This window comes from Mesocricetus auratus, unplaced genomic scaffold, assembly GCF_017639785.1.
Source record: "Mesocricetus auratus isolate SY011 unplaced genomic scaffold, BCM_Maur_2.0 Super-Scaffold_100676, whole genome shotgun sequence".
NCBI lineage: Eukaryota > Metazoa > Chordata > Mammalia > Rodentia > Cricetidae > Mesocricetus > Mesocricetus auratus.
Window position 1 is genome coordinate 13,715,386 of NW_024429266.1, and position 13,310 is coordinate 13,728,695.

A 13,310-nucleotide genomic window follows, 5' to 3' on the forward strand; every position below is an offset into this window, starting at 1 on the left:
ACTGTATAATACCGCATTAGCCTATCATGCCCATTAGAGAAGATAAAGAGGAAAGTTTTCAGACATTTAAAGGTAAACAGAGAAAAAAAAATCAGTAATTAAGATGGGGATCCCACCAGCATGAAGATATAGTAGAACTCGGAATAAATACCTAGGAATGAAATCCATACTTCATGGTATTTTTGTTTTGTTTTGTTTTCTGATTTTGAATTATGTGGCTGTCTTCTTACCAGCAACGATTTTATCAATACTTGTTCTGATGTAGCGAGGCTGACAAAATAAGTATAGTAATGACTAATTTTCTTGTTATTCATCCTGATGTCCTGCTGTCAATATTAGGGTTATCTTCAATCTAGTTTTCTTTGAAAAAGTATTTTTTTCCTAATCAGTCAAAATTTTCATGTGTTCACTCCTTGCATTTGAAGTACCCTTTGATGATGTCTCCTCCAGGATGGTGCTGCGCTATGCAGGTGGAGCTGAGGGAGGGTTTCCCTGGGAAAGTGTTAACAGCCCCGCTGTGACTCCTGTGAGAGGCTGCTACTTCTCTCCTCGGCTCCATTCCAGCAAAGGAAGGTCTCACTCCCCCAAACCTCATGCAAGAGATTCATTGGGAGGGAAGAATCCAGGAGAGCGGCTGCCTCGGTCATGGCAGAAGAGGCCAGACAGCCGCGAGCGGAACAGACACAGGGGCTTCCTGCGGGCAGAGTTTTTCCAGGGTGGGAATTGGTGAGCTTTCAATCCCTAAGCTCAGATTGGCTACATCTTGTGTTCAGGGATTGGTCGTTGTTGTTTTTTTTTCTCAAGGTCAGGGGCAGATTTGGCCCCGGTTTCTGGGTCAACTTGTTTCTTTCAGTGATCATTTTTAGACTTTTAGCTCTAATTTTAGGGCCAGGGTGTATTTCTTTCACTGGCCCTGATTCCAGGGACAAAGTGTGTTTCTGTGGCACTGGTTTCAGGGTCAGGGTGCAATTCTTTGTTTCTTGTTGCAGGGCCAAAGTGTGTTTCTTTGACTGACCCCTTTCCCCTAAGGTGCCCCAAACAAGCAAGCACAATTGGTCTAAAGATAGAGCTGAGGGGGGGACCTCGGTGTCAGCGCCATGGCTTTTCGAGGAACCTGGGAAGACCCCGCCAAGGCCTCTAGGAGGATGAACTAGTGTCAGTATTGCGGTGACCCGAACGTGGTCGCCCTGTGAACGCGTGCCAACCATCATCAGAACACACGGCTTTCCCAACCGGGGAGAAAGGGCAGCGAACAGGCGGAGAAGGGACCGCTGCCCTCTAGGGCGGCCTCTCATTGGCTGCTGTCGTTCCACCCTCAGTCCCTATTGGCTGTGACCCGCGCACGCGTGCGGAGCACTCTCCCACTGCGTCGTGTGGCATTGGGACAGCTAACCGAGGCGCAGCCAATGGGAAAGCCCGGAGGCGGGGCAAGCGGAGCGGGGCGTGCGCACGCGGGCCAGAAGGTAAACAGATTCGGAGCGCGTGCGGGGCGCTCGCACGGCTCAGCGCGTGGAGGCGTTGCGTAGCTGACGGAGGAGCCTTCCTGCAGCCGGGTAAGGCTGCCGCCTGCCGGCCCGCTGCTACCCTCAGCACCCTGGGGTCCGTTCTTACATGTTCAAGTGACAACGCGGCCTGAGGTTGCGAGTTTCCCTTGCAGCCGGGCGCGTCAGGACCAGGCTGGGGTGCAGTCGTTTCCCGTCCCGGGTCCGCGCTTGGAGCTGTGGGTTCCGGGAGACACCTGGAGCCCGCTTGCCCGGCCTCTGCGTCGTCCACGCACGTGGCTGCCTTTCTCGTAATAATGTTCCTCTAAACTCCCAGACCATCGCAGTGTGCATCGGGCTGTGGTTGCAGTTTGTGTCAGAAATTCGACTTCTGTGCCCCAGCCGGCTCTTGGGTGGGTGAAGTCGAGAAAGGCGTCCCTTCCTTGTTGCTTTTCTTCGCTTTTTGTTCCTTCCTCTTGTTTTTTCCAGACACGGTGGCCACGCGAGCCGTTTGGACCGAATTCCCTCGTTCTCTTGCACAGAGGCTGTCACATCACTAGGCCAAGCCCGCAGTTAGTTATAAGTGCAGGGGCGGCTCTGGGTGCTGGGACCCTTCATTGGCCGGGGCTTCCTGAAGGGGCTGAGGCTGTGTGCAGGCTCCCAGTTTGGGTTGGGTTTACTGCCTGATAGAAAATTGCTTCATGCGCTCTTGGGCTTGGTATCTGTAGGACAGGACTCTGGAGTTGGAGGTGCCAGGCCGACCACCTTGCCCGAGGACTTGGACTAGTGAACACGTCAGTCGTCTAGTTGTGCAGTGGAGAGTGGGTCATGCCCTTCTGAGAAGACGCTAGAGGAGTTCGTTGTCTCACAAGAGCAGCTATCCATAAGACTCAGAGGGTAGCTTTGGATTCGATATTTAACCTTGCAAATAATGAAGATAGCTGAATTATGATCATTTTTGAATCACAAGACTCAAAGGAAAAGTTAAACAGGCAATCTGGGCGTTCTTTCTGGGCCAGTGAATCAACCGAGACAGAACTTCCCAACTCCAGACTATTAATATTTTGGACCCATAATCGTTTATTGTGCCTGCTTGTCTCGTGCCTTGTAGGGTGTGTAGCAGAATCCCTGGTTTGTGTCTACTAAACAAATGGTGATCCCCCACCCCACCAGCTGTGACAGTTGAAAATGTCTCCAGACATTACCAAACACCACTGAAGAGCAAGCTGGATTGAGAACTACACAGGCAAGACTCTAGACAGGATCATCCCATGCTGCCAGCAATCTCTCTGCAACCTGCCCACGAGTAGTTGAGAAGTTTAGGACAGTGTGTGTCCAGGCTGTAAACAAATGGTGGGAGCCATGCGGATGGGACTTTAAAGGAGAAAGCATGAGCATTCAGGGTGGTACAGGGGGAACCCTTCCAGAGGAGGGTTGGGAGCAGAAACCCTGGGCATTTGTGCCGGATAAGTGTGATTGGATCGATTGAAAGCATAAAATGTGGAAAACTGGTCGTTTCTACCCCCAGGAACAGTGGGAGGCTTGGTGGGAAAGCACAGGAAGCCGGCATAGGTTGGTTCTTCAGTGGGGAGCAAACAGGTGGCATTGCCCTCTTTGTTGCTTGGACGTCTGTGTGTCTTGTGTGGAAGGAGAGCTTGCCTGTGTCTTCAGGGAGTGCCTGGCTGCACACCACACATGCCTGCTTGCACATGTGTGCGGGTGTTCTGATGCAGTGTGAGCACATGCAGAGTTTGTAGAATTCATCTATAGCTGACGGGCATCAGCAACCATGCCCCATTGCTTCTTATGCAGAGGAAGAGGCTTTGCCTTTGAGTCTACAGATTTGCTTTCAGTGCAACCTAGAGTTTGGGTGCTGAACTTACTAAGTCCTAAAATGGTGGCTGTTCAGAAAAGATGAAAGACAGTGAATTGGATAAATGCACTGGGAAAGAAAGACATCTCAAGCCTCCACTGTGAATTTGCATTTCTTAATTGATCCCATGGGCATATGTCCACAGCAAAGGGGGACACTCCAACTAGGAGGTTTCTGGGGGTGTCTTTTGTTATCCATAGAAAGGGGTCTGGAGGGGCAACCACTTCCTCCTTAAAGAGAGGGTTATTATTGGGAAGCTCAACACTTGGCAGGATAATTTTCCATTAAGAGCTGCCGACACTGAGTCATTATCTTTGTCAGTTGAAACCAGAGCCATGTGCAGAATTAGACAGGAATATTTAAAGAGTTGTCTCAGTTTGACGACTGGAAATAGTTCTAACATTCCTGTTAACAGTCCAGAACTGGGGAGAGCCAGTGGAAAGGGAGGTTTGGGGGAGGAGCTCAGAGTTCCTGTTTCTTCTGTAATTGCACCTGTGATAGGAATGGGAGCGAAGGGGAGGTGGTCTTTGAGGCGAGGGTGGCCTGAGTCACAGGTGGTGGGGTCAGAGGGGCCGTAGGACTCAAGGTCTGCGATGAATATATGCAGGTAAGATCGGGTCAGAGTTCTAGAAGGGGAAGAAGTTGTGTAATGGTGTTGTTACTGGAAATAGAGGTCATAGGAGCAGGAAAAACTAATTTGGGGGAAGGTGATATAATGTTAGTATCAGACATATGGGGGCTGAGTGCCATTGCCATGATTTGTTTCTATCCTTTTTATTAAGATATAATTTATTTGCACTAAATTCACCCATTTCTCATACAGGTGAAAAAATATCACTTAACCACAGCCAAAGTCAAAAGTTAGAATAGTTTCATCACCCTTCAAAGTTCCGCTGTGTGCCATGTAGTTGCTTGTAGTGCTGGGATGGGTGTATAGTACAGATGTGGGGAACTTGGCTCAGAGAGCCTTCCTGGCCTGAGAATGGGGAGACCTTGACTAGCCCATGGAGAGGAGGAAGCAGCCTAGAAGACAGTACGCAGTGGGAAGGCAGGAATGGCTAGGACCAGCTGGAGCTGGAGTGTGGCTCAGAAGAGAGGAAACTGATTGATGAGGTCCACCAGGAGGGAGAGTTGTAGGAATGTGTGAGGCCAACAGGAAGTCGACAGTAGTGGTGGAGATAGGTTGGAGAGTCCCACTGGCTTGCACTTCAGGTGTTACAGGGGGGCAGTGGGAGGCAGAGTCTGCAGGAGCTTGCCTATGTTTGGTTCAGGGAGGCTGGGCATGAATTGTGGGATTAAAAGAAAAGGTTTTTGTAGCAGGAGACAGTCACAAGAAGGTGGCCGTAAGAGAAAAGAGGAGGGTCTGAGATGTACCGAGAATTTGAAAGTATTCATATATGATTGCCTGTGTTCTAGGGTAGAAGGGGCAAGGAGGTCTGTCATAGAGGGAATACCTCCTGGGGTAAGGATGGGGAGGGGCAGGGTAACCTGTGGGGACACCACTGAAAGAGAAAGTTCTCTCTCTCTCCCTCCCTCCCTCCCTCCCTCCCTCCCTCCCTCCCTCCCTCCCTCCCTCCCTCCCTCCCTCTCTCTCTCTCTCTCTCTCTCTCTCTGTGTGTGTGTGAGAGAGAGAGAAACAGACAGACACACACACACACACACACACACACACACACACACAGAGACAGAGAAACAGACACAGAGAGACAGAGTTTACTGCAGAGAGGTGTTTCTAACCCTGCACCTCACTGGGCTTCCCAGCTTTCTTCCTGCACCTTCATGAAGACAGCATGGCTTTCTCTCCAGACCTGGTTAAATCTGAAAGGGCCACTTCAGAAAGCTGTGTGGCTCCTTGCCGCCCCTCTGTACTCCAAGGGTAAACAGTACTGTCTTGATTTACACACTGGGAAATGGGGGCTCACTGGCCCCAGGAGCAGAACTGGTGTCCCCAAGGTCACATGTAGCTAGTGTCCAAGCTGCACCTAGAAGCCCATTTGTGCTGACTGACATCTGTCAGCCTGTAGCCGGTTAATGTGTGCTGTCCAGGAAGTAGGGGACCGGCTGTTCACTGCGCTGAGCGACAGAGTCTGGAGACTGTTGACATAAATGCCAGGTGTCTTTCTCTAGTCCTGGCCTGGAGGACGGAAGCAGAACAAATTGCCAATAGGTTGCAGGTGGTTACCATTTGACAGTGCTTACGAACATCTCGGTTCTTGGAGAAATTGAAGAGCAGCTTGGTAGCTCTTGCGTGGTGGGTGTTGGTAGCCAACACTGGGCATTGCTGTGGCCAGGTCTGCTGTCCCCTCTCCTCTGGCCTAGGATTTCCTGTGAATAGCCGGGGCAGACTTGCTTCCCAAGCTGCAGCTGCCTGCTGCCTTCTCCCTCCTCCTATCCCCTCTTGCAGACAGGAATGGAACGAATAGAGGAAAGCATGTGTCAGCCTGACCCCTGAAGAAACTGTAAAAACTGCCTTTGAATGGGGTGCTGCTGTTGCCAAGCTCGTGTCTGTATGTGCGAGGGGGTAAGGGAGGCAGAGCAGTAAAGGCCATTTTCTAGTGTTCTGCACTGGTTGCAAGACTCTGGGTGTTTCTGTCCAGTGTGTTTCCAACTGGCTGTCAGCATACTGAAACACCTCTCCTTGGTAGAGCCTCATACCACATCGCTAATAACCCACCCCGGGGAGACCAGCATGTCCTTTCCCAGCACTATGTTCTCTTTGCTTTCACCAGTCTATACCAGGGTACCTGCATGGTCATAATGTTAGTAATCACACAGGCTAGTGGTTTTAGATACCCACTGCCCTAAATACCCATGTACTTTCGTGTGAGAGATCTAATGTGCTCCTCTCAAGTGCAGATGAGGAAACAGGCTCAAAACCAAGCTTATGTAATTTAATTTGCGGTCGGCAGCAGACATAGGATTTTGCTATGTAGTTCAAGCCGGTCTCAGACTCATGATCCTCCCACCCTGGCCTCCAGAGTAGTGTGGAGTTAGTTTTGCTACCAGGGCTACATCTTTCTGGGGTTCATGGTGAGCAGCTCTGAGGACTGGCTTCTTGTCTAGGGCAGCTGACCAGCCAGTGTGGCTCTCTGTCCAGTAGTCAAGTAGGGTTGCTGCTGTCCCATAGTCAAGAAGAGCTTTGCGTGAGGCTCGGGAGGAGCAGTGTGCAGCCCGTCTGCTGCCTGTCCCCCTGCGTGTGTCTTTCAGCCGGCACCCTGTGCTCTAAGATCGTCCTCAGTGCCTGCCTGCCTGGAACTGGTTAGAGGTTCTAGGAATCTGCAGGAGCGAGGCGTTCCGAGGAGAGCTCACATTGTAGGCTGACAGTGGTTGTCTGTGTGGTGAGGAGGAGAGGAAAGCAGGTGGTTAGCAGCAGCTGTGCCTGGAGAGGATCTACACAGGGGGTTGGCATCTGACACCCTCACCTCCTCCCACTCCTGAGCACACACGCCTTACCTTCCTCTAGGTAGTCCAGTAAACGGTGGTCTCCATCCCCTGGAGACCCCGATCAGGTTCATTTCTGGACATCAGGAGATGAGCTTGGCGGGGTGGGAATCCTTGTATCGTCCTCATGGCCTGTTAAGATACAGTTCTGGTGATCTCTCTTTATGTCTTGGAAGTATTGGAGTTTACAGTTCAACTTTATTTATGAAAATAGACAGTGGTGTTATCAGGGTTAGGGTCCAAGTTGATGCCTTAGCTGCTCCAACAAGCTGGGCTCAGCCATTCCTCTTTGATAGTAAGCCAATTTAAAAGAGCAAAGTAATAGTAAAAGTCGGAAAAGGAGGTTTCTTCAGTGTGGCCATGTTAAGTGATCCAGTGATAACCCACTCTGCTTGCCTTGATTCATCGCTGGGGCTCTAATATGAGGGTAGAATTTAAATGGAAGGCAAGAGCTATGTATACTTACGCTGTCCTGGTTAAGGTGTGGCTCTGCCCATCACTGACAGGCCACAGTCTGGAGTCTACACTCCTGCAACAAGGGCTGAGAAGTTGCACATAATCTTTGAGAGAGATGTTTCCCCTGTGGCTGGCCCATTTTTAGCCACTTTTCCTCCATGGGAACATACAATATGCTCTTATTTGTCAACAAATGCTTTTTTAAATTGTCATTTAAATTGCCACATCACCCCATATATTACTATTCACTGTGCTGATTGTTTTTGTCAACTTGACACAAATCTAGACTTATCTGGGAATCTTAATTGAGAAAATGCCCCCATGGCGTTGGCCTGTAGGCAAGTCTGTTCTGGTATTGTTTTGGTTGCTGACTGATGGAGGGGGGCCAGTCCACTGTGCACAGTGCCATCCCTGGGCAGGTGGTCATCCTGCCTTGTAGAAGGAAGTGGGCTGAGCAGATCATGAGGAGACAGCCAGGGAACAGAATCCCTCCTTAGCCTCTACTTCAGTTCTTGACCCAGCTTCCTTCCCTACTTGAGTTCATGCCTTGGCTTCTCTCAGCGATGGGCTGTGATTAGAAGAAATGTAGTTCCAGGGATTTGGGCAGGATTTTTGTGTCATTATCAGACAGACTGCCTGAGGAGGAGAAGGGGACAGAGATGTCCTGGTGTGGGCCCCTGGGTGGGGTGTAGGGGCCTGTGGAAGCAGAGGTCTGGCTGGGTGGTGAAACCTGTTACTTGCTTATGGGAGAGCAGAATTCCTTTCTCTCCCATTGTTTTCCCTTTTCTAGTATCTAGTAGTACATTGCCTTTGAAAGCTGCTGGTGCTTTGGGTCATTGCTTGCCCTGCAGATAGAGGCCTGGAGTTAGGTGACCAAGGTGCGTGACTGATAGTCCTTGATGTGAGATTTCTAAAAGTGTAGGCAAAGGACAAATTCAGTCCATCGTGGATTTTAGTTCTAAAGTTTACTTATTCTAATGCATTCCTACTTCTGAGTCCTTGGAGGAAATAGTCATTTAGTTTTCCCTTTTTGTCAGAAAAGGAAAATGTTAATGATATAATGGGACCATTCAGTTCCCATGGAGGGTTGAAATTGACATGTTCATGCCCAAAAGAAAAAAGAAAGTTCTTCAGTGGAAAGGGGCATAAGACCACGTCACTACCCCTTGGGACCTCCCAGAGGTCTTTAGTGGTTCTTGATGAAGAATGCTTGCAGTGACATCTTGCGAGTTCTTGGTGCTTGGCTCTGTGAGTCACTGTCTCTAAGTACAGTCCCCTCTCATTTCCTTCCTCAGGGTCTGGAAGGAGTCATGGCGAAAGAAGGAGCAATTGAAGGGTTTTTGCGTAGTAGCAAAGGCAGGCTTTGGGAGACAGAAGCAGGTGGAAACTTGAGGAATGTCTCCTGCTTAGCCTTGGGTGCCAGTCACCCCTGTTCCTTTCCCTCCTTTTCTGGAAGGACAAGGGCTCTCAAGGTTGGCAGTGTTATTTGCACATGACACCTTGCTGGAAACACAGAAGTCTCTGGTTTGGCCAGATATCTCTTAGCCCATCAGTTACTTCTGCTATAGATCAGTCCCTAAGAGATTTTGAAACTTTTGATTAATGTTTGTGGGTCAAAGCTGTGACCAGGTTTGAGCCAATTTTGCAAATGCCGGGCTTTCTGAAGCTTCAGAGGGACTAAATTCTTTTCATTGGCTAGGTATTTTCACTGTAGGACACAGCTTGGTGCTGGAGGGACAGAAAGGTGTGCAGAAAGATAGAAGTGCTTCTTGCCCTGTGATTAACTGCCTCCAGTGAGATAGTTACTAGGCACATTCAGAGGGCACAATCGTGCCCTCAGCGGCATGCAGGGCACAGGAATCTGGACAGATGCCTCTGAGGCGGGAGGTGATGCCTTCAAGAGGGTCTCCTATGAAGCTCAGGAATGGTGTAGCCTGCTGGGACACATTCAGTGGAGGGGACATAGGAAGCCTAAGGGTGGACAAGGCTGAGGAGAGGGCTAGGCTTGGAGGGGTCTTTCTGCATCTTAGGGATCTCAGAGAAGCCATGAGGTGTGGGAATGCTTTGACGGGACATTTAAAAAAAAGAAACTGATCTGTCTGGCAGCCTGGGAGTGCATGGGCAGTCCAAAGCAATAGGTATGGCTGTTACGTGGGGCTAGGGTCTCAGGGTTGACTTTAGACATGCTGAGCTTGAAGTGCCTGAAGGATCCTGAGGATGCGTGTGCACTAGGAGACTCATGATGCCTGTTTGGAGACGGCTTCTCAGGGCTGAGGACTTATCTCAGCCATTCCAAGTCTTTAGTGGCAGTGGTGACAGAGAGGAGTCAGAGGAGGATAGGCCCTGACTTTGAGAGGTGTGAATAGCACGGCTTTTCTGGCTCGAGAGCCGGCCTGTGATGTCCTGCAGTTATGAAGGGCATTGGCTGATCTTGGTAAATCTTATACACTGCCCTCCGCTTGCTCTGAGCTCCTGAGAACAGTGACAGATTGGTATGCCCCGGCTATGAAGAGGGGTGCATATGGCCACCTTCATGCCCTGTAGGACTTCTTCACCGCCTGGGTCTCCAGTGTGCTTGATGTTTTTGTTAGCTTTGTGCTCATTGGAATTGCTTACTGTGTCTGTCACGTCTTTACAAGGAATGATACTCACTTCTCTGCTGATATGTCTTTATGAAGTTCATCCACCAGGTCTGTGTCTCTTGGGCCTGCTTCTCAGTCTTGGAGACTTAATTTGAAGACCCTCAGTGCCCCTGATAACTTCCAGTTGGGGCCTTGACTGTAGGAGGTAATCCTGGAAGGTTTTTGGAAGTTTGGTAAATGATGGCCTGCAGGAAAACCTCCCAGAGCCTGGGGACACTTGCCTCTGGGCTATCCCATGCCACCTTCTCAGTCTCTCTGTCCCGGTGGAAGTCTTCGTTGCAGTTCTGTCTCTTTTGAGACTGTCTTTACTTACTTCCCGGTTAGAAATTTAACACATTAGGGCCAGAAGAGGCATATAAGAAACTGAGTTGGTGTCCCTAGTGAATAATTTAAAGAGTGGTGGTGGTGGTGGGGAGAAACTGAGTCACCCAGTTGGTGGTGGCAGGACTGGGGTCTATGTCTAGGCTCTGAGGATTGTATTTTTCACTTGGGTAGGTACCTCCTTTGTTTTTAATGTCAATGCTTGCTCTACAACGGCGTTAGTGCTGTTTTATATGTGCTTGTAGCTGTTGTGCTGTGGGCACATGTTTAGGACACATTGACCCAGGGTCTGCAGGACAAGCCAGGTACAATGGGAGATGTGAATGAAGGATGTTAGCATGGTCCCTCACGAGCATGCTCCCCACGTGTGTTTCTATCCTCTCACACAGCTTTCCTGCCTTGGGGTTATTGGATCCTTTTTCCCCTCAGAGGAGAGCATTTACTCAGGAACAGGGTCCCCAAACCAGCAGGGTGCTGTGTCAGGGCTGGTGTAGGATAGGGAGGGTCGTGGGCTGATAGTCCACACAAGGGCTCAATATCAGTACATGAAATTGTGGTACTGATATGGTTCTTGTGTGTGGAAAGAGTTTTTTTTTTTTTTCTCTCCCGAGACAGGGTTTCTCTGTATTACTTTGGAGGCTGTCCTGGAACTTGCTCTGGAGACCAAGGTGGCCTTGAACTCACAGAGATCTGCCTGCCTCTGCCTCCTGAGTGTTGAGGTTAAAGGCATGCGTCACCAACGCCCCACAGGTTCCTGGGTGTTTCATGAAGCTGCTGTAAATTATGATGTGATTGCCTCCTAGCTGAGTGCCTGGCATGGTTGAATCATAGGTCACCTTGGGCCTGTGTTGAATTAGAGATAGGGTCTTTAAGGAGAAGAGCTGTGGATGGAGACTGCTAGTCATTTGATCCCTCACCTCTGCTTTGGTTCTCAGAGGCAGGGACTCCCTCACAGACAACTGCCTGTGCTGATAAGAGTGTGAACAGTTGGTTCACTTTGTACCGTGAGGGAGGCCCAGTACAACCCCTGCACGGTGGGTAAATAATGTTTACCCAAGGGGGTGGCCATGGACCAGCCACAGTGGTTTTGAAATCTGCATGCTCATAAACAGTAGGCTGTGCTCTTTAGCAATCACTGATGATTTGAGAACAGGATCTACCACACAGTGCCCAGAAATCTGTAAGGGGCCTTCTTCCCATTCAGATGACTCTGGGGAACAGTATGTAGGGTGGGAATTGGCACCATTTTGGAATTTCATATATAGCTGTTGAGGCTCATTATTCTTAGCTAATTTTTTAATTAAGCATTTCGTGTGTGTGTGTATGTGTGTGTGTGTGTGTGTGTGTGTGTGTGTGTGTGTGTGTCTGAGTGAGTATGTACATGTATGTGTGGTACTGGTCAAGGCTAGAGAGGATGTCAAATCCTCTGGAGCTTGAGTTACCTACAGGTAGTGTGTTGGGAACTGAACTCTGGTCCTCTGGAAGAACAACACTCAAGCTACTGAGACAGCTTTTCAGCCCTTTAATTTACTTATTATCTTTAAAAGATGTATTTTACTTTTATTAATGTGTGTGTGTATGTATGTATGTATGTATGTATGCATGCATGCATGTATGTATGTATGTATGCATGCATGTAGGTATTCACTGAGGCCAGAGGAAGCTGTGGAATTCTTGGAGCTAGAGTTACAGGAGGTTGGAAGCTGTCTTAACTACAGGACCATCCCCAGACCCTATTTACATACTTTAAAAGATGACTTATTTACAATTTTGAAGGTTTGTGAACTAAAAAGGTTTGGAACATGCTGAAAAAGATAATTGCTACTCATAGTTCCCAATGCAGGAACTTAACCTTTTTGGTTCATTTCCCTCTTATGAGTAGGGTTTTTGTTGTTGGTTTGCTGTTGTTGTTTTTTTTTTTTTTTTTTGCATCCTTGTAAGAAGGTGTAACTTCATCCTGCAGTGGACTCGTATTCAGGAAGCAGGGTAGTCAGAGCTGGTTTCTGGTGGGCTCCACAGCTGCCTTGTGGCAGTGTGCAGGACCTGAAATGATTTGTAAAAGTTAAACTCTTGTCAGTGCAGTGGGACAGGTAGGCTGGACTGGCCCCAAGTCACTCCCCAGCTTTGTTCTTGTGGAAGTTTAGTGTGTGGGTATAGTAACTTAAATGGAGACTTCAGGCAGAGTTAGTGTTAAGCCTAAAATCAAAGTCTGAATGAAGCAGATCTAGGTGGCTGTTCTGACTTAATGTCAGGGAATAGGCAGGCGAGGTTTTGTAACTACTGGGGTCATGGTCTGTGGGGGATTTGTGTCCTGGTTTTCTCAGTATGATTTAAAGGTGATCTACAGTAAGGCTTGATTTTGGGATCCCTCGGGCACAGCGGATGGTCCTGGGCCACAGGCAGGAGTGTTTCTGGTGCAGATCTCCTTCAAGGTCCACCACCTTCTCCAGGTTCTCCAGGGCCCTGCTGGGTGCTTCTCCCCCTCGACTTCAGGGTAGTGAATAAGATGTGTCAGTGTGTGTCAAGGGTGGCGGCGGCTGTGAGTTAGGAGCTGCCAACAGGCCTATTTGAGCTCCAGCTGGATGCTCTTACCAGTCCTAGCTGCTTGGTTTGTGGGTTTTGGTTGTGATTTTATTGCCATAAAATCAGAGGAGTGCAGAGCAGAAACCCAGGGTGTGACATGGAACCAGGCGATGTAGTATGGTCATTTTCTCCAACTTCCTGGCTTAGACTGCAGGGTGTGTAGCCTGTGACCAAGCAGTGCACTGCCCTAAATCAGTGAGATAGGTGTGGGAGGAGGCACAGAGCAGGCCAGGGCTGAGTGGTACCCAACCCACCCCGCCCCGCCCCACCCCACCCCTGCCCCGCCCCACCCCATCCCACAGGCTACTGTGGAGTTGCTGGGTGACTTTGGCTACTTAGTTCCCTTCCCTGACTCTGCTTTCTTACTGGCAGACTGGGCCATGGATTGTTTATAAATATTAACAGGTGTGTAGAAGGGGCTGGAGAGGTGGCTCAGTGGTTAAGGGCATTGACTGCTCTTCCAGAGGACCTGTGTTCAATTCCCAGCACTCACATGGCAGCTAACAACTGTCT

At 49.4% G+C, this 13,310-nt stretch overlaps 1 protein-coding gene across 3 annotated transcripts in view; it reads left to right on the forward strand.

Moving 5' to 3' along the window:
• Positions 1-1,408: 1,408 nt before the first annotated feature.
• The window catches only part of Coq8a (coenzyme Q8A), a 28,727-nt gene continuing 16,825 nt past the window's right edge, over positions 1,409-13,310 (forward strand). Inside the window, exon 1 of one of the 3 annotated variants that reach the window (XM_005078143.4) lies at positions 1,409-1,553. The gene's annotated coding sequence lies outside the window, so the exon portion shown is untranslated. Of the gene's footprint in view, positions 1,554-3,825; positions 3,962-13,310 lie in introns of those variants that run through there. The other 2 variants (XM_040737374.1, XM_040737373.1) reach the window with 2 other exon arrangements.